The sequence below is a fragment of the Zea mays genome, chromosome 10 (genome assembly GCF_902167145.1).
Source record: "Zea mays cultivar B73 chromosome 10, Zm-B73-REFERENCE-NAM-5.0, whole genome shotgun sequence".
Lineage (NCBI taxonomy): Eukaryota > Viridiplantae > Streptophyta > Magnoliopsida > Poales > Poaceae > Zea > Zea mays.
Window position 1 is genome coordinate 144,367,994 of NC_050105.1, and position 21,497 is coordinate 144,389,490.

Below are 21,497 nucleotides of genomic sequence, written 5' to 3' on the forward strand. Positions count from 1 at the left end.
AGAAAATGTTGTTATTTGCAATAGATGTAAAGATTTTGATATTGATGCTTGTAGTGAACACATAGCTTCTATTGCAAAGTTAAATGATGAAATGGCTAGTCTTAATGCCCAACTTAAGGCTAGCAAAAGTGATTTTGATAAACTAAAATTTGCTAGGGATGCCTTCACGATTGGTAGACACCCCTCAATTAAGGATGGGCTTGGCTTCAAGAGGGAAGCCAAGAACTTAACAAGCCATAAGGCTCCCATCTCCGCCAAGGAGAAAGGGAAGGCCCCTATGGCAAGTAGTACTAAAAAGAACCATGCTTTTATGTACAATGATAGAAGACAGTCTCATAGGAGTTGCAATGCTTTTGATTCACATGCCTATGACTCTTATGCTATGTTTGCTCCCAGTTCTTCCTATATGCATGATAGAGATATGCCTAGGAAAAATATTCATCATGTGCCTAGAAAGAATATTGTTCATGTTCCTAGGAAAGTTATGAATGGACCCTCTACAATTTATCATGCTTTAAATGCTTCCTTTGCTATTTGTAGAAGTTGCTAGGAAATTAGGGGCAAAATGCAAGGGTGACAAAACTTGCATTTGGGTCCCTAAGACAATTGTGACTAACCTTGTAGGACCCAACAAGAGTTGGTACCTAAGACCCAAGCCTAAATTTGCCTTGCAGGTTTATGCATCCGGGGGCTCAAGCTGGATTATCGACAGCGGATGCACAAACCATATGACGGGGGAGAAGAAGATGTTCACCTCCTACGTCAAGAATAAGGATTCCCAAGATTCAATCATATTCGGTGATGGGAACCAAGGCAAGGTGAAAGGTTTAGGCAAGATTGCAATATCAAATGAGCACTCTATATCTAATGTGTTTTTAGTTGAGTCTCTTGGATATAATTTACTATCTGTTAGTCAATTATGTAATATGGGATATAATTGTCTTTTTACAAATATAGATGTGTCTGTTTTTAGAAGAAGTGATGGTTCATTAGCTTTTAAGGGTGTATTAGACGGCAAACTTTATTTAGTTGATTTTGCAAAAGAGGAGGCCGGTCTAGATGCATGCTTAATTGCTAAGACTAGCATGTGCTGGCTGTGGCATCGCCGCTTAGCACATGTGGGGATGAAGAACCTTCACAAGCTTCTAAAGGGAGAACACGTGATAGGTTTGACTAACGTGCAATTCGAAAAAGATAGACCTTGTGCAGCTTGTCAAGCAGGTAAACAAGTGGGAGGAGCACATCACAGCAAGAATGTGATGACCACTTCAAGACCTCTGGAGCTGCTGCATATGGACCTCTTCGGACCCGTCGCCTATCTAAGCATAGGAGGAAGTAAGTATGGTCTAGTTATTGTTGATGACTTTTCCCGCTTCACTTGAGTGTTCTTTTTGCAGGATAAGTCTGAAACCCAAGGGACCCTCAAGCGCTTCCTAAGGAGAGCTCAAAATGAGTTTGAGCTCAAGGTGAAGAAGATAAGGAGCGACAATGGGTCCGAATTCAAGAATCTTCAAGTGGAGGAGTTCCTTGAGGAGGAGGGGATCAAGCACGAGTTCTCCGCTCCCTACACACCTCAGCAAAATGGTGTGGTAGAGAGGAAGAACAGGACGCTCATAGATATGGCGAGGACTATGCTTGGAGAGTTCAAGACCCCCGAGCGCTTTTGGTCGGAAGCCGTGAACACGGCTTGCCACGCCATCAACAGGGTCTACCTTCACCGCCTCCTCAAGAAGACTTCATATGAGCTGCTGACTGGTAACAAACCCAATGTATCTTATTTTCGTGTATTTGGGAGCAAGTGTTATATTCTTGTGAAGAAAGGTAGAACCTCTAAATTTGCTCCCAAAGCTGTAGAAGGGTTTTTATTAGGTTATGATTCAAATACAAAGGCGTATAGGGTCTTCAACAAATCATCGGGTTTGGTTGAAGTCTCTAGCGACGTTGTATTTGATGAGACTAATGGCTCTCCAAGAGAGCAAGTTGTTGATCTTGATGATGTAGATGAAGAAGACGTTCCAACGGCCGCGATACGCACCATGGCGATTGGAGATGTACGACCTCAGAAACAATTGGAGCAAGATCAACCGTCTTCCTCAACTATGGTGCATCCCCCAACCCAAGATGACGAACAGGTACCTAAAGTGGAGGCGCATGATCAAGGGGGAGCACAGGATGTTCAAGTTGAAGAGGAAGAAGCACCTCAGGCACCTCCAACCCAAGTTCGAGCGACGATTCAAAGGGATCATCCCGTCGACCAAATATTGGGTGATATTAGCAAGGGAGTAACTACTCGCTCGAGATTAGTTAATTTTTGTGAGCATTACTCCTTTGTCTCTTCTATTGAGCCTTTCAGGGTAGAAGAGGCCTTGCTAGATCCGGACTGGGTGTTGGCCATGCAGGAGGAACTCAACAACTTCAAGCGCAATGAAGTTTGGACACTGGTGCCTCGTCCTAAGCAAAATGTTGTGGGAACCAAGTGGGTGTTCCGCAACAAACAGGACGAGCACGGGGTGGTGACAAGGAACAAGGCTCGGCTTGTGGCAAAAGGTTATGCCCAAGTCGCAGGTTTGGACTTTGAGGAGACATTCGCTCCTGTGGCTAGGCTAGAATCAATTCGTATTTTGCTAGCATATGCCGCTCACCATTCTTTCAGGTTGTACCAAATGGATGTGAAGAGCGCTTTCCTCAACGGGCCGATCAAGGAGGAGGTGTACGTGGAGCAACCCCCTGGCTTCGAGGATGAACGGTACCCCGACCACGTGTGTAAGCTCTCTAAGGCGCTCTATGGACTTAAGCAAGCCCCAAGAGCATGGTATGAATGCCTTAGAGACTTTTTAATTGCTAATGCTTTCAAGGTTGGGAAAGCCGATCCAACTCTTTTTACTAAGACTTGCGATGGTGATCTTTTTGTGTGCCAAATTTATGTCGATGACATAATATTTGGTTCTACTAATCAAAAGTCTTGTGAAGAGTTTAGCAGGGTGATGACGCAGAAATTCGAGATGTCGATGATGGGCGAGTTGAACTACTTCCTTGGGTTCCAAGTGAAGCAACTCAAGGACGACACTTTCATCTCCCAAACGAAGTACACGCAAGACTTGCTAAAGCGGTTTGGGATGAAGGACGCCAAGCCCGCAAAGACGCCGATGGGAACTGATGGACACACCGACCTCAACAAAGGAGGTAAGTCCGTTGATCAAAAAGCATACCGGTCCATGATAGGTTCTTTGCTTTATTTATGTGCTAGTAGACCGGATATTATGCTTAGCGTATGCATGTGTGCTAGATTTCAATCCGATCCTAAGGAGTGTCACTTAGTGGCTGTGAAGCGAATTCTTCGATATTTAGTCGCTACGCCTTGCTTCGGGATCTGGTATCCAAAGGGGTCTAACTTTGACTTGATTGGGTACTCAGATTCCGACTATGCTGGATGTAAGGTCGATAGGAAGAGTACATCGGGGACGTGCCAATTCTTAGGAAGGTCCCTGGTGTCATGGAACTCTAAGAAACAAACCTCCGTTGCCCTATCCACCGCTGAGGCCGAGTATGTTGCCGCAGGACAGTGTTGCGCGCAACTACTTTGGATGAGGCAAACCCTCAGGGACTTTGGCTACAATCTGAGCAAAGTCCCACTCCTATGTGACAATGAGAGTGCTATCCGAATAGCGGAAAATCCTGTTGAGCACAGCCGCACAAAGCACATTGACATCCGACATCACTTTTTGAGAGACCACCAGCAAAAGGGAGATATCGAAGTGTTTCATGTTAGCACCGAGAACCAGCTAGCCGATATCTTCACTAAGCCTTTAGATGAAAAGACCTTTTTGCAGGCTGCATAGTGAGCTAAATGTCCTAGATTCGCGGAACTTGGATTGATTTATAGCATACATGTGTTTATGCCTTTGATCATGTTCCTTATGCATTTTGTTGCTTACTATGGTGCTCAAGTTGTACAATCATTCCCCGGACCTCACAAGTCCTTGTGCAAGTGATGCACATATTTAGGGGGAGTTGTGCTACAACTTGACCCTTTGAGACTAACTGTTTGCTTGAGTTTGCTTGATTTAGTCTCAAAGGAGTTTTGAAAGGGAAAAGGTGGACTTGGACCATGAAAGACTTCCACTGCACTCCGATGAGAGGGTAACTAATTCCAAGTTCATCTCACGTCCTCTTATTGCCTTTGTGTTCTCATTTGAAGATTTTGGTGAGGCAATGGGGTTAAGGGGCCAAGATTGATCCCGTTTTGGTGCTTGATGCCAAAGGGGGAGAAAATAAAGGCCAAAGCGATAAATGGATCAGCTACCACTTGAGAGATTTTGAAAATAGTAAAATAGAGCTTTTGGTTTGTCAAAACTCTTTTATTGTCTCTCTTATCAAAAGTTGGCTTCTTGTGGGGAAAAGTGTTGATTATGGGAAAAAGGGGAGTTTTTGAAATCCTTGATCAAATTTCTTTGGAATACCTCTCTTTACATCTCTACAAGTGGATTTGACTTAGAGATAGGAAGTTGAGGTTGATTTACAAAAACAAACCAAGTGGTGGCAAAGGATGATCCATATATGTCAAAATTGAATCAAAACAATTTTGGGTTCTTATTTGAATTGATTTTGTACTTGTTCTACTTGCTTTATGTTGTGTTGGCATAAATCACCAAAAAGGGGGAGATTGAAAGGGAAATGTGCCCTTGGGCCATTTCTAAGTATTTTGGTGATTTAGTGTCCAACACAAGTGCCCTAGTGTAAAATGGTGGACAAAGTACAAATCAAGGATAAAGGTATGTTTCTCAAACTTAGTACATTGTTTTATGGACTAATGTATTGTGTCTAAGTGCTGGAAACAGGAAAAATCCAATTGAAAATGTCTTGGCTCGAGTAGCCAAGAGTCTGCTGAGTCTGGGAGCACCGGACTGTCCGGTGGTGCACCGGACAGTGTCCGGTGCGCCAGGCTGGCTCGAGCGAAGTGGCCGCTCTCGGGAATTCACCGGCGACGTACGGCTATAATTCACCGGACTGTCTGGTGTGCACCGGACTGTCCGGTGAGCCAACGGTCGGCAGGGCCAACGGTCGGCCACGCGATATGCGCGGGACACGTGGCCGAGCCAACGGCTAGAAGGGGGCACCGGACTGTCCGGTGTGCACCGGACATGTTCGGTGCGCCAACGGCTCTCAGGTTGCCAACGGTCGACTGCACCATTTTTGGAAGGAAATCGGGCACCGGACAGTGTCCGGTGTGCACCGGACTGTCCGGTGCGCCAGTCGACAGAAGGCAAGATCAGCCTTCCTAGAATGCTCTCAATGGCTCCTAGCTGCCTTGGGGCTATAAAAGGGACCCCTAGGCGCATGGAGGAGCACACCAAGCATTCCTACAACATTCCTAAGCACCAAGACCTCGATTCCGCGCATTTGTTTCATTGTGATAGCATATAGAGCTCTAGTGGAGTTGTGAACAAATTGAGTTGTGTTGCGAGCTCTTGTTGCGACTTGTGTGCGTGTTGACACTCTGATTCTTGTGTCTGGTGTGCGTTGCTAATCCTCCCTTGCTCTGTGCTTCTTTGTGAACTTCAAGTGTAAGGGCGAGAGGCTCCAAGTTGTGGAGATTCCTCGCAAACGGGATTAAGAAAAGCAAGCAAAACACCGTGGTATTCAAGTGGGTCTTTGGACCGCTTGAGAGGGGTTGATTGCAACCCTTGTCCGTTGGGACGCCACAACGTGGAGTAGGCAAGCGTTGGTCTTGGCCGAACCACGGGATAACCACTGTGCCATCTCTGTGATTGATCTCTTGTTGGTTATTGTGTTTTGTTAAAGATTCCTCTCTAGCCACTTGGCTGTTATTGCGCTAACACTTAACCAAGTTTTTTGTGGCCTAAGTTTTAAGTGTTACAGGATCACCTATTCACCCCCCCTCTAGGTGCTCTCAATCTTTTCAGTTTATAATCAACCTGCCTTAATTCTGTTTGATTCTGGTGCATCTCATAGTTTCATTAGCCAGAAGTTCAGTGCTAAATGTGAACTGCCATTCTCGCACTCAAAAGGGTCATTCATGATAGTCACACCTGGGGGTAAAATTTCAACTAATCAATTAAACCAAAGTGTGCCTATTCAGCTAGGGAGCCACATTGTCAAAACCACTCTTCTTGTGCTGGGTTTGGAAAATGTGGACATTATTCTGGGAGCTAATTGGATGACCTTGCACCAAGTTGTGCTTGATGTAGCCAGCCGTATCGTGGAAGTTAATTCTCCGTTCTGTGGGAACTTCACCTTAATTCTGCCTAGTCAAGGTTCTACTCAGTCATATGCTTTCTCTATGACAGAGTTACCGCTGAAGAATATCCCAGTGGTCTGTGAGTATGCAAATGTCTTTCCTGATGAATTGCCAGGAATACCACCGGACCGGGATATTGAATTTGCCATCGAGTTGCAACCGGGAACGACCCCAATTTCCAAGAGGCCCTACCGAATGCCACCCGCTGAGTTGGCAGAATTGAAGAAGCAATTGCAAGAGTTGCTGGATAAGGGATTTATCCGCCCAAGTACTTCGCCTTGGGGATGTCCAGCACTATTTGTGAAAAAGAAGGATGAAAGCTTGAGGCTGTGTATAGATTACCGCCCTCTTAATGCGGTAACTATCAAGAACAAGTATCCTTTGCCTCGTATTGATGTTCTTTTTGACCAGTTGGTCGGGGCCAAGGTGTTTTCCAAAATAGACCTTCGCTCTAGCTACCATCAGATCAAGATACGAGCAAGCGATATTCCGAAGACGACATTCTCAACCAGATACGGGCTATATGAATTTTTGGTGATGTCATTCGGGCTGACAAATGCACCAGCATATTTCATGTATCTGATGAATTCTGTTTTCATGCCTGAATTGGACAAATTCGTAGTGGTTTTCATCGATGATATCTTGGTGTACTCAAGGAACGAAGAAGAACATGTCGGGCATTTGCATGTAGTGCTTCAACGTCTGCGAGAGCACCACCTTTATGCCAAGTTGTCCAAGTCTGATTTTTGGCTAAAGGAAATCAAATTCTTGGGTCACACTATCTCTCAGGCAGGAATAGTTGTTGATCCTGATAAAGTGCAAGAAGTGATGAACTGGAAGCCACCAACGACTGTCCGTTAGATTCGGAGTTTTCTGGGATTAGCTGGTTATTACCAAAGATTTATTCCGGATTTCTCTCGAATTGCGAAGCCTATAACTGAGTTGCTGAAGAAAGAAACCAAGTTTGTTTGGAGTTAGAAGTGCGAAGATGCCTTCCATGCGTTAAGGCAGCATCTGACCACAGCACAAGTATTAGCGCAACCCGACAACAGCAAGCCTTTTGATGTATATTGTGATGCCTCTGACACTGGACTAGGATGTGTCTTAATGCAAGACAACCGAGTCATTGCTTATGCCTCAAGAGCACTCAGGCCTCATGAGCAAAATTATCCCACTCATGACCTCGAGTTGGCAGCAGTGGTTCATGCATTAAAAATGTGGAGGCGCTATTTAATGGGGACCCACTGCAACATCTTCACTGATCATAAGAGCCTTAAGTACATCTTTACTCAGGCTGATCTCAACATGCGACAGAGAAGATGGCTAGAGCTGATCAAGGATTATGACCTGGAGGTACATTATCACCCAGGAAAGGCCAATGTGGTGGCAGATGCCTTGAGTTGGAAGTTGCAGTGCAATTGTATTCTGATGGATTCTCGCATCAACACCTTGTGTGATGAGTTGAGCAAGATGCAAATAGAAGTGAGTCCTTCTGGTTCGTTGTCTCACATTTCTGTTGAGCCAGCTTTGCAAGACCAGATCATCATGGCCCAGCTCAGTGACAAGGGAGTGCAGATTATCAAGAAGAATCTCCATCAGAAGATTGAGAAGTATAATTGTTTCCGCCAAGATGAAAAGGGTGTGTTATGGTTCAAAAGCAGATTGGTGATTCCTAAAAACCAGGACCTCAAGAGGAAAATTTTGGATGAGGCTCATCTCTCCAAATTCTCTATGCATCCGGGAAGCACCAAAATGTACCATGATCTAAAGTCTTTGTATTGGTGGACCAGAATGAAGAGGGAGATAGCCCAGTATGTATCGGAATGTGACACCAATCAGAGGGTAAAGGCAAGCCACTTGAAATCAGCTGGAGCCATGCAACCCCTATCTATACCTTCATGGAAATGGGATGACATCAGTATGGATTTTATTGTGGGTCTGCCCAACACCTCTCATCATCATGATTCGATTTGGGTTATTGTGGACCGACTGACGAAAGTGGCACATTTTCTTCCTGTGCACACCACTGATAAGGCTCAGAAGTATGCAGAATTGTATATTGACCGGATCGTGTGTTTGCACGGATTACCTCGGACCATTGTTTCTGACCGAGGAGCCCAATTTGTTGCCAGATTTTGGGAACAACTGCAGGAGTCTTTGGGAACTAAGCTAATCAGAAGTTTAGCTTACCACCCACAGACTGATGGTCAGACAGAGAGGGTAAACCAAATTCTAGAGGATATGCTGAGAGCTTGTGCAATCGATTGTGGCAAGAACTGGGATAAGCACCTCTCCTTGGCAGAGTTTGCTTATAACAACAGTTATCAATCCAGCCTAAGGATGGCACCTTTCGAAGCTCTCTATGGAAGAAGGTGCAGGACACCACTCAATTGGTCTCAACCTGGAGAAAGAGGAGTTTTTGGACCTGACTTAGTGACTGAAGCCGAAAGGAAGGTCAAACTAATCAGGAAGAATCTGGAAACTGCTCAGGCCAGGCAGAAGAGTTACCATGATAGAAAAAGGAAGCCTCTCCAGTTCAAGGTGGGAGATTTCGTGTACCTCAAGGTATCACCCACCAAGGGAGTGCAGAGGTTTGGAATTAAAGGCAAGCTAGCCCCTCGTTACATTGGACCTTATGAGATCATCGAAGCATGTGGACCCGTGGCATATAAGTTGAAGTTACCTCCAAAGATGTCCACCATTCACAGTGTGTTCCATGTATCTCAGCTGAAGAAGTGTGTTCGATTGCCGACCGAGATCTTAGCAGAGCCAGAATTGGAGATAGAACCAGATCTATCGTACCAAGAGTACCCTTCCAAGATTCTGGATTGCAAGGAAAGATCAACTCGGGCTAAATCGATCAAGATGTACAAGGTCTAGTGGAGTAATCACTCAGAGCAGGAAGCTACTTGGGAAACTGAGGAATTCTTGAGATCCAACTTCCCCGATTGCCTACCTAAGGAAACTAGTACGTAATCACACCCAACCCCTCCTCCTGCCCTTCGAATCTAAATTCTAAAGATATAATCTTAATTCAGGATAAAGTAATCACGAAACAAAATTTAAGAAGGACTTCCTTCTGAAGTTGCAAAGAGAATGACATTCGAAGAGCAGTTTGATCTAATAACAACGATAATCACCCACTTCCTATAAGTCTCACCTTTCGCTTCACCCCGGGAGGACTCTGACCAGAATCTCGGGACGAGATTCTGAAAGGGAAATGTGCCTTTGGGCCATTTCTAAGTATTTTGGTGATTGAGTGCCAACACAAGTGTTTAAATGTGAATCTATGCCCATGGGTGAACAAAGTGCAAATCAAGAGCAAAGGTATGTTTCTAAGTCTTAGTACATTGGTTTTGTGTACTAATATACTTGTCTAAGTATCAGAAACAGAAAGAAGAAGAAAAGAGAAGAGTTGGCTGTGTACAGCCAAGAGGCTGTTTCGGTCTGGGGCACCGGACTGTCCGGTGGTGCACCGGACAGTGTCCGGTGCGCCAGGCTGCCTCGAACGAAGTGGCCGCTCTCGGGAATTTGCCGACGGCGTACGGCTAAAATTCACCGGACTGTCCGGTGTGCACCGGACTGTCCGGTGAGGCAACGGTCGGCCGAGCCAACGGTCGGCCGCGGAATCTGCGCGCGACACGTGGCCTGGCCAACGGTCGGAAGGGGGCACCGGACTGTCCGGTGTGCACCGGACATGTCCGGTGCGCCAACGGCTCCCAGATCTGCAACGGTCGGCTGCGTTGTTTAAGGAAGGAAATCGGGCACCGGACAGTGTCCGGTGTGCACCGAACTGTCCGGTGCGCCCGACGACAGAAGGCAAGGATGGCCTTCCAGATTTGTTCTCAACGGCTCCTAGCTTCCTTGGGGCTATAAAAGGGACTCCTAGGCGCATGGAGGAAAAGAACAAGCATTCCTACAACATTCCTAAGCACCAAGACATCGATCTCGCGCATTCGTTTCATTGTGATAGCATATAGAGCTCTTGTGGAGTTGTGAACTCTTTGAGTTGTGTTGCAAGCTCGTGTTGCTACTTGTGTGCATGTTGTTGCTCTGATCTTTTGAAGTCTTGTGTGCGTTGCTCATTCCCCCCCCCCCCCCTTACTCCGTATTTCTTTGTGAATCTCAAGTGTAAGGGCGAGAGACTCCAAGTTGTGGAGATTCCTCGCAAACGGGATATTGAAAGGCAAAGCAAAACACCGTGGTATTCAAGTTGGTCTTTGGACCGCTTGAGAGGGGTTGATTGCAACCCTCGTCCGTTGGGACGCCACAACGTGGAGTAGGCAAGCGTTGGTCTTGGCCGAACCACGGGATAAACCACTGTGTCATCTCTGTGTTTGATCTCTTGTGGTATTGTGTTTTGTTGAGACTCATCTCTAGCCACTTGGCAATTATTGTGCTAACACTTAACAAGTTTTTGTGGCTATAAGTTTAAGTTTTACAGGATCACCTATTCACCCCCCCCCTCTAGGTGCTCTCAATTGGTATCAGAGCCGTTCTCTTCAAGAAAGGGACTAACAGCCCGAAGAGATGGATCCTAAGGGGAAGGGAATCATGATCAACGATAAAGAGAAGGAGTCCTTCGTCAACGAGCCCAAAGATGACAAGCCTACCGACTCCGGCTCGGGCCATAGACGGAAGGAAGGGAAGAAGAAGAAGACAAGGCGCATCAAGGAGATCGTCTACTACGACGACAGCGACGAATCTTCCTCTTCCCAAAAGGACAACAACGACAACGACTTTGACAAACAAAAGACGGTTAACTCAAACTTTCCTTTTGATTATTCGCGCATTCCGCATAGCTCAAATGCTCATTTGCTCCCCATTCCACTTGGCAAGCCTCCTCACTTTGATGGAGAGGACTACGGATTTTGGAGTCACAAAATGCGTACTCACCTATTTTCTCTCCATCCAAGCATTTGGGAGATTGTGGAAAGTGGAATGAAATTTGATTGCTCGGATAGCCCTTCGTTTATTAATGAACAGATCCATAAAAATGCACAAGCTACTACTGTGTTGCTAGCCTCTTTGTGCAGGGATGAGTATCACAAGGTGAGCGGCTTGGACAATGCCAAGCAGATTTGGGACACCCTCAAGATCTCTCATGAGGGGAATGATGTCACCTTACTCACCAAGATGGAGTTGGTGGAGGGCGAGCTCGGACGATTCGCGATGATAAGGGGCGAGGAGCCGACACAAACATACAACCGGCTCAAGATCCTTATCAACAAAATAAGGAGCTATGGAAGCACGCGATGGACGGATCACGACGTCGTCCGCCTAATGCTAAGGTCATTTACCGTTCTTGATCCTCACTTGGTGAACAATATTCGTGAAAATCCTAGGTACATCAAGATGTCGCCCGAAGAAATTCTTGGAAAATTTGTAAGCGGGCGAATGATGATCAAGGAGGCGAGGTACGTGGACGACGCGTTGAATGGCCCAATCCATGAGCCTCAACCCATTGCTCTCAAGGCAACAAGGAGCAAGGAGGCGCTACCCAGCAAGGTGGCGCAAATTGAGGCGGCCGATCTTAATGATGAAGAGATGGCCCTCATCATCAAAAGATTCAAGACGGCACTAAAGGGTCGCAAGGGACAGCCAAGCAAGACTAAGATCAAGGGAAAGCGATCATGCTTCAAATGCGGTAAGCTTGGTCATTTTATTGCTAACTGTCCCGACAATGATAGTGACCAGGAACACGGGAGCAAGAGGGAAAAGAAGAAGCATTACAAAAAGGCCAAGGGCGAGGCACATATCGGAAAGGAGTGGGATTCGGATTGCTCCTCCTCCGACTCCGACAATGAAGGACTCGCCGCCACTGCCTTCAACAAGTCATCCCTCTTCCCCAACGAGCGTCACACATGCCTTATGGCAAGGGAGAAGAAGGTATGTAATCAAAACAATGTCACTTATGATTCTTCCAGTGATGATGAGTCTAGTGATGATGAAATAGATTACTCTAGTTTGTTCAAGGGATTGGATAGAACTAAAGTAGATAAAATTAATGAATTGATTGATGCCTTGAATGAAAAAGATAGACTCTTAGAAAAACAAGAGGACCTTTTGTATGAAGAGCACGACAAATTTGTAGAGGCACAAAAGTCTTATGCATTAGAAGTTAAAAGAAATGAAGAGCTTTCTAGTGAACTATCTTCTTGTCATGAAACCATTGCTACTTTAAAGAGTGTTAATGATGACTTAAATGCCAAACTAGAAGTAGCTAGTAAATCTAATTCTTGTGTAGAACATGTTGAGATCTGCACTAGGTGTAAAGATTTCGATGTTGATGCTTGTAGTGATCATTCAGTTTCAATTTCTAAATTAACTGAGGAATTGGCTAGTCTTAATGCCCAACTTAAGACTAGCAAGAATGAATTTGATAAACTAAAATTTGCAAGGGATGCCTACACGATCGGTAGACACCCCTCAATTAAGGATGGACTTGGCTTCAAGAGGGAAGCCAAGAACTTAACAAGCCATAAGACTCCCATTCCCGCTAAGGAGAAAGGGAAGGCCCCTATGGCTACTAGTGATAAAAAGAACCATGCCTTTTTGTATCATGATAGGAGAAAACTAGAAATGCTTATAGGAGTTATAATACGTACGTTGATTTTTCTCATGCTATGTTTGCTTCTAGTTCTTCATATGTGCATGATAGAAATGTTGGTAGAAGGGATGTTGTTCATAATATGCCTAGGAGAAATGTTGTTAATATTCCTAGGAAAGTTAATGAGCCTTCTACAATATATCATGCTTTGAATGCTTCCTTTGCAATTTGTCGAAAGGATAGAAAGGTAATTGCTAGGAAGTTAGGGGCAAGATGCAAGGGAGACAAAACTTGCATTTGGGTCCCTAAGAATATTTGTGCTAACCTTGTAGGACCCAACATGAGTTGGGTACCTAAAACCCAAGCCTAAATTTGCCTCGCAGGTTTATGCATCCGGGGGTTCAAGCTGGATTATTGACAGCGGATGCACAAACCATATGACGGGGGAGAAGAAGATGTTCACCTCCTACGTCAAGAATAAGGATTCCCAAGATTCAATCATATTCGGTGATGGGAATCAAGGCAAGGTAAAAGGGTTAGGTAAAATTGCAATTTCTAATGAGCACTCTATCTCTAATGTGTTTTTAGTAGAGCCTCTAGGATATAATTTGCTATCAGTTAGTCAATTATGCAATATGGGATATAACTGTCTATTCACAAATGTAGATGTGTCTGTCTTTAGAAGAAGTGATGGTTCACTAGCTTTTAAGGGTGTATTAGACGACAAACTTTATTTAGTTGATTTTGCAAAAGAAGAGGCCGGTCTAGATGCATGCTTAATAGCTAAGACTAGCATGGGCTGGCTGTGGCATCGCCGCTTAGCACATGTGGGGATGAAGAACCTTCACAAGCTTCTAAAGGGAGAACACGTAATAGGTTTGACTAACGTTCAATTCGAAAAAGATAGACCTTGTGCAGCTTGTCAAGCAGGTAAACAAGTGGGAGGAGCACATCACAGCAAGAATGTGATGACCACCTCAAGACCACTGGAGCTGCTGCATATGGACCTCTTCGGACCCGTCGCCTATCTGAGCATAGGAGGAAGTAAGTATGGTCTAGTTATTGTTGATGACTTTTCCCGCTTCACTTGGGTGTTCTTTTTGCAGGATAAGTCTGAAACCCAAGGGACCCTCAAGCGCTTCCTCAGGAGAGCTCAAAATGAGTTTGAGCTCAAAGTGAAGAAGATAAGGAGCGACAACGGGTCCGAGTTCAAGAACCTTCAAGTGGAGGAGTTCCTTGAAGAGGAAGGGGTCAAGCACGAGTTCCCCGCTCCCTACACACCACAGCAAAACGGTGTGGTAGAGAGGAAGAACAGGACGCTCATCGATATGGCGAGGACGATGCTAGGAGAGTTCAAGACCCCCGAGTGCTTTTGGACGGAAGCCGTGAACACGGCTTGCCACGCCATCAACAGGGTCTACCTTCATCGCCTCCTCAAGAAGACGTCGTATGAGCTACTAACCGGTAACAAACCCAATGTATCTTACTTTCGTGTATTTGGGAGCAAGTGCTACATTCTAGTGAAGAAGGGTAGAAATTCTAAGTTTGCTCCCAAAGCTATAGAAGGGTTTTTGTTAGGTTATGACTCAAATACAAAGGCGTATAGAGTCTTCAACAAATCATCGGGTTTGGTTGAAGTCTCTAGCGACGTTGTATTTGATGAAACTAATGGCTCTCCAAGAGAGCAAGTTGTTGATTGTGATGATGCAGATGAAGAAGATGTTCCGACGGCCGCTATTCGAACCATGGCGATTGGAGAAGTTCGGCCACAGGAACAAGATGAACGAGACCAACCTTCTTCCTCAACAATGGTGCATCCCCCAACTCAAGACGATGAACAGGTTCATCAACAGGAGGCGTGTGATCAAGGGGGAGCACAAGATGAGCATGTGATGGAGGAAGAAGCGCAACCGGCACCTCCAACCCAAGTTCGAGCGATGATTCAAAGGGATCATCCCGTCGACCAAATTCTGGGAGATATTAGCAAGGGAGTAACTACTCGGTCTCGATTAGTTAATTTTTGTGAACATTACTCCTTTGTCTCTTCTATTGAGCCTTTCAGGGTAGAAGAGGCCTTGCTAGATTCGGACTGGGTGTTGGCCATGCAAGAGGAGCTCAACAACTTCAAAAGGAATGAAGTTTGGACGCTGGTGCCTCGTCCTAAGCAAAATGTTGTGGGAACCAAGTGGGTGTTCCGCAACAAACAAGACGAGCACGGAGTGGTGACAAGGAACAAGGCTCGACTTGTGGCAAAAGGTTATGCCCAAGTCGCAGGTTTGGACTTTGAGGAGACTTTTGCTCCCGTGGCTAGGCTAGAGTCCATTCGTATCTTGCTAGCATATGCCGCTCACCATTCTTTCAGGTTGTTTCAAATGGATGTGAAGAGCGCTTTCCTCAACGGGCCAATAAAGGAGGAGGTGTACGTGGAGCAACCCCCTGGCTTCGAGGATGAACGGTACCCCGACCACGTGTGTAAGCTCTCTAAGGCGCTCTATGGATTTAAGCAAGCCCCAAGAGCATGGTATGAATGCCTTAGAGATTTCTTAATTGCTAATGCTTTCAAGGTTGGGAAAGCCGATCCAACTCTTTTTACTAAGACTTGTGAGGGAGATTTGTTTGTGTGCCAAATTTATGTCGATGACATAATATTTGGCTCTACTAATAAAAAGTCTTGTGAAGAGTTTAGCAGGGTGATGACGCAGAAATTCAAGATGTCAATGATGGGCGAGTTAAACTACTTCCTTGGGTTCCAAGTGAAGCAACTCAAGGATGGCACCTTCATCTCTCAAACGAAGTACACGCAAGATTTGCTAAAGCGGTTTGGGATGAAGGACGCCAAGCCCGCAAAGACTCCGATGGGAACCGACGGACACACCGACCTCAACAAAGGAGGTAAGTCCGTTGATCAAAAAGCATACCGGTCAATGATAGGGTCTTTACTTTATTTATGTGCTAGTAGACCGGATATTATGCTTAGCGTATGCATGTGTGCTAGATTTCAATCCGATCCTAAGGAGTGTCACTTAGTGGCGGTGAAGCGAATTCTTAAATATTTGGTTGCTACGCCTTGCTTCGGGCTCTGGTATCCAAAGGGGTCTACCTTTGACTTGATTGGATATTCAGATTCCGACTATGCTGGATGTAAGGTCGATAGGAAGAGTACATCGGGGACGTGCCAATTCTTAGGAAGGTCCCTGATGTCATGGAATTCTAAGAAACAAACCTTTGTTGCCCTATCCACCGCTGAGACCGAGTACGTTGCCGCAGGACAGTGTTGCGCGCAACTACTTTGGATGAGGCAAACCCTCCCATTCCCGCTAAGGAGAAAGGGAAGGCCCCTATGGCTACTAGTGATAAAAAGAACCATGCCTTTTTGTATCATGATAGGAGACAAACTAGAAATGCTTATAGGAGTTATAATACGTACGTTGATTTTTCTCATGCTATGTTTGCTTCTAGTTCTTCATATGTGCATGATAGAAATGTTGGTAGAAGGGATGTTGTTCATAATATGCCTAGGAGAAATGTTGTTAATATTCCTAGGAAAGTTAATGAGCCTTCTACAATATATCATGCTTTGAATGCTTCCTTTGCAATTTGTCGAAAGGATAGAAAGGTAATTGCTAGGAAGTTAGGGGCAAGATGCAAGGGAGACAAAACTTGCATTTGGGTCCCTAAGAATATTTGTGCTAACCTTGTAGGACCCAACATGAGTTGGGTACCTAAAACCCAAGCCTAAATTTGCCTCGCAGGTTTATGCATCCGAGGGTTCAAGCTGGATTATTGACAGCGGATGCACAAACCATATGACGGGGGAGAAGAAGATGTTCACCTCCTACGTCAAGAATAAGGATTCCCAAGATTCAATCATATTCGGTGATGGGAATCAAGGCAAGGTAAAAGGGTTAGGTAAAATTGCAATTTCTAATGAGCACTCTATCTCTAATGTGTTTTTAGTAGAGCCTCTAGGATATAATTTGCTATCAGTTAGTCAATTATGCAATATGGGATATAACTGTCTATTCACAAATGTAGATGTGTCTGTCTTTAGAAGAAGTGATGGTTCACTAGCTTTTAAGGGTGTATTAGACGGCAAACTTTATTTAGTTGATTTTGCAAAAGAAGAGGCCGGTCTAGATGCATGCTTAATAGCTAAGACTAGCATGGGCTGGCTGTGGCATTGCCGCTTAGCACATGTGGGGATGAAGAACCTTCACAAGCTTCTAAAGGGAGAACACGTAATAGGTTTGACTAACGTTCAATTCGAAAAAGATAGACCTTGTGCAGCTTGTCAAGCAGGTAAACAAGTGGGAGGAGCACATCACAGCAAGAATGTGATGACCACCTCAAGACCACTGGAGCTGCTGCATATGGACCTCTTCGGACCCGTCGCCTATCTGAGCATAGGAGGAAGTAAGTATGGTCTAGTTATTGTTGATGACTTTTCCCGCTTCACTTGGGTGTTCTTTTTGCAGGATAAGTCTGAAACCCAAGGGACCCTCAAGCGCTTCCTCAGGAGAGCTCAAAATGAGTTTGAGCTCAAAGTGAAGAAGATAAGGAGCGACAACGGGTCCGAGTTCAAGAACCTTCAAGTGGAGGAGTTCCTTGAAGAGGAAGGGGTCAAGCACGAGTTCTCCGCTCCCTACACACCACAGCAAAACGGTGTGGTAGAGAGGAAGAACAGGACGCTCATCGATATGGCGAGGACGATGCTAGGAGAGTTCAAGACCCCCGAGTGCTTTTGGACGGAAGCCGTGAACACGGCTTGCCACGCCATCAACAGGGTCTACCTTCATCGCCTCCTCAAGAAGACGTCGTATGAGCTACTAACCGGTAACAAACCCAATGTATCTTACTTTCGTGTATTTGGGAGCAAGTGCTACATTCTAGTGAAGAAGGGTAGAAATTCTAAGTTTGCTCCCAAAGCTATAGAAGGGTTTTTGTTAGGTTATGACTCAAATACAAAGGCGTATAGAGTCTTCAACAAATCATCGGGTTTGGTTGAAGTCTCTAGCGACGTTGTATTTGATGAAACTAATGGCTCTCCAAGAGAGCAAGTTGTTGATTGTGATGATGTAGATGAAGAAGATGTTCCGACGGCCGCTATTCGAACCATGGCGATTGGAGAAGTTCGGCCACAGGAACAAGATGAACGAGATCAACCTTCTTCCTCAACAATGGTGCATCCCCCAACTCAAGACCATGAACAGGTTCATCAACAGGAGGCGTGTGATCAAGGGGGAGCACAAGATGAGCATGTGATGGAGGAAGAAGCGCAACCGGCACCTCCAACCCAAGTTCGAGCGATGATTCAAAGGGATCATCCCGTCGACCAAATTCTGGGAGATATTAGCAAGGGAGTAACTACTCGGTCTCGATTAGTTAATTTTTGTGAACATTACTCCTTTGTCTCTTCTATTGAGCCTTTCAGGGTAGAAGAGGCCTTGCTAGATTCGGACTGGGTGTTGGCCATGCAAGAGGAGCTCAACAACTTCAAAAGGAATGAAGTTTGGACGCTGGTGCCTCGTCCTAAGCAAAATGTTGTGGGAACCAAGTGGGTGTTCCGCAACAAACAAGACGAGCACGGAGTGGTGACAAGGAACAAGGCTCGACTTGTGGCAAAAGGTTATGCCCAAGTCGCAGGTTTGGACTTTGAGGAGACTTTTGCTCCTGTGGCTAGGCTAGAGTCCATTCGTATCTTGCTAGCATATGCCGCTCACCATTCTTTTAGGTTGTTTCAAATGGATGTGAAGAGCGCTTTCCTCAACGGGCCAATAAAGGAGGAGGTGTACGTGGAGCAACCCCCTGGCTTCGAGGATGAACGGTACCCCGACCACGTGTGTAAGCTCTCTAAGGCGCTCTATGGACTTAAGCAAGCCCCAAGAGCATGGTATGAATGCCTTAGAGATTTCTTAATTGCTAATGCTTTCAAGGTTGGGAAAGCCGATCCAACTCTTTTTACTAAGACTTGTGAGGGAGATTTGTTTGTGTGCCAAATTTATGTCGATGACATAATATTTGGCTCTACTAATAAAAAGTCTTGTGAAGAGTTTAGCAGGGTGATGACGCAGAAATTCGAGATGTCAATGATGGGCGAGTTAAACTACTTCCTTGGGTTCCAAGTGAAGCAACTCAAGGATGGCACCTTCATCTCTCAAACGAAGTACACGCAAGATTTGCTAAAGCGGTTTGGGATGAAGGACGCCAAGCCCGCAAAGACTCCGATGGGAACCGACGGACACACCGACCTCAACAAAGGAGGTAAGTCCGTTGATCAAAAAGCATACCGGTCAATGATAGGGTCTTTACTTTATTTATGTGCTAGTAGACCGGATATTATGCTTAGCGTATGCATGTGTGCTAGATTTCAATCCAATCCTAAGGAGTGTCACTTAGTGGCGGTGAAGCGAATTCTTAAATATTTGGTTGCTACGCCTTGCTTCGGGCTCTGGTATCCAAAGGGGTCTACCTTTGACTTGATTGGATATTCAGATTCCGACTATGCTGGATGTAAGGTCGATAGGAAGAGTACATCGGGGACGTGCCAATTCTTAGGAAGGTCCCTGGTGTCATGGAATTCTAAGAAACAAACCTCTGTTGCCCTATCCACCGCTGAGGCCGAGTACATTGCCGCAGGACAGTGTTGCGCGCAACTACTTTGGATGAGGCAAACCCTCCGGGACTTTGGCTACAATCTGAGCAAAGTCCCACTCCTATGTGATAATGAGAGTGCTATCCGCATGGCGGATAATCCTGTTGAGCACAGCCGCACAAAGCACATAGACATCCGGCATCACTTTTTGAGAGACCACCAGCAAAAGGGAGATATCGAAGTGTTTCATGTTAGCACCGAGAACCAGCTAGCCGATATCTTTACCAAGCCTCTAGATGAGAAGACCTTTTGCAGGTTGCGTAGTGAGCTAAATGTCTTAGATTCGCGGAACTTGGATTGAATTGTAGCATACATGTGTTTATGCCTTTGATCATGTTCATTCTGCATTTTTGTTGCTTATTGTGGTGCTCGAGTTGTACAAACACTCCCTGGACCTCACCAGTCCGTTGCAAAGTGATGCACATGTTTAGGGGGAGATGTATTACAACTTGACCCTTTGAGACTAACCATATGCTTGAGTTTGATGATTTAGTCTCGAAGATGGATTGAAAGGGAAAAAAGGTGGACTCGGACCATGAAAGACTTCCACTGCACTCCGATGAGAGGGTAACTTATTCCAAGTTCATCTTTAGACTCTTATTGCCTATTTGCTCTTAATTGAAGATTTTGGTGAGGCAATGGGGTTATAGGGCCAAGATTGATCCCGTTTTGGTGCTTGATGCCAAAGGGGGAGAAAATAAAGGCCAAAGCAATAGATGGATCAGCTACCACTTGAGAAACTTTGAAAATAGTAGAATAGAGCTTTTGGTTTGTCAAAACTCTTGCATTGTCTCTTTTGTCAAAAGTTGGCCTCTTGTGGGGAGAAGTGTTAATTATGGGAAATAGGGGGAGTTTTTGAAATCTTTGATCAATCTCTTTTGAATGACTCTCTTTATGCTTCAACATGTGTGTTTGACTTAGAGATAGAGATTTGAGTTTGATTTGCAAAAACAAACCAAGTGGTGGCAAAGGATGATCCATATATGCCAAAATTGAATCAAAATAAACTTGAGTTTTTATTTGAAGTAATTTTGCACTTGTTCTAGTTGCTTTATGTTGTGTTGGCATAAATCACCAAAAAGGGGGAGATTGAAAGGGAAATGTGCCTTTGGGCCATTTCTAAGTATTTTGGTGATTGAGTGCCAACACAAGTGTTTAAATGTGAATCTATGCCCATGGGTGAACAAAGTGCAAATCAAGAGCAAAGGTATGTTTCTAAGTCTTAGTACATTGGTTTTGTGTACTAATATACTTGTCTAAGTATCAGAAACAGAAAGAAGAAGAAAAGAGAAGAGTTGGCTGTGTACAGCCAAGAGGCTGTTTCGGTCTGGGGCACCGGACTGTCCAGTGGTGCACCGGACAGTGTCCGGTGCGCCAGGCTGCCTCGAACGAAGTGGCCGCTCTCGGGAATTTGCCGACGGCGTACGGCTAAAATTCACCGGACTGTCCGGTGTGCACCGGACTGTCCGGTGAGCCAACGGTCGGCCGCGGAATCTGCGCGCGACACGTGGCCTGGCCAACGGTCGGAAGGGGGCACCGGACTGTCCGGTGTGCACCAGACATGTCCGGTGCGCCAACGGCTCCCAGATCTGCAACGGTCGGCTGCGTTGTTTAAGGAAGGAAATCGGGCACCGGACAGTGTCCGGTGTGCACCGGACTGTCCGGTGCGCCCGACGACAGAAGGCAAGGATGGCCTTCCAGATTTGTTCTCAACGGCTCCTAGCTTCCTTGGGGCTATAAAAGGGACCCCTAGGCGCATGGAGGAAAAGAACAAGCATTCCTACAACATTCCTAAGCACCAAGACATCGATCTCGCGCATTCGTTTCATTGTGATAGCATATAGAGCTCTTGTGGAGTTGTGAACTCTTTGAGTTGTGTTGCAAGCTCGTGTTGCTACTTGTGTGCGTGTTGTTGCTCTGATCTTTTGAAGTCTTGTGTGTGTTGCTCATTCCCCCCCTTACTCTGTATTTCTTTGTGAATCTCAAGTGTAAGGGCGAGAGACTCCAAGTTGTGGAGATTCCTCGCAAACGGGATA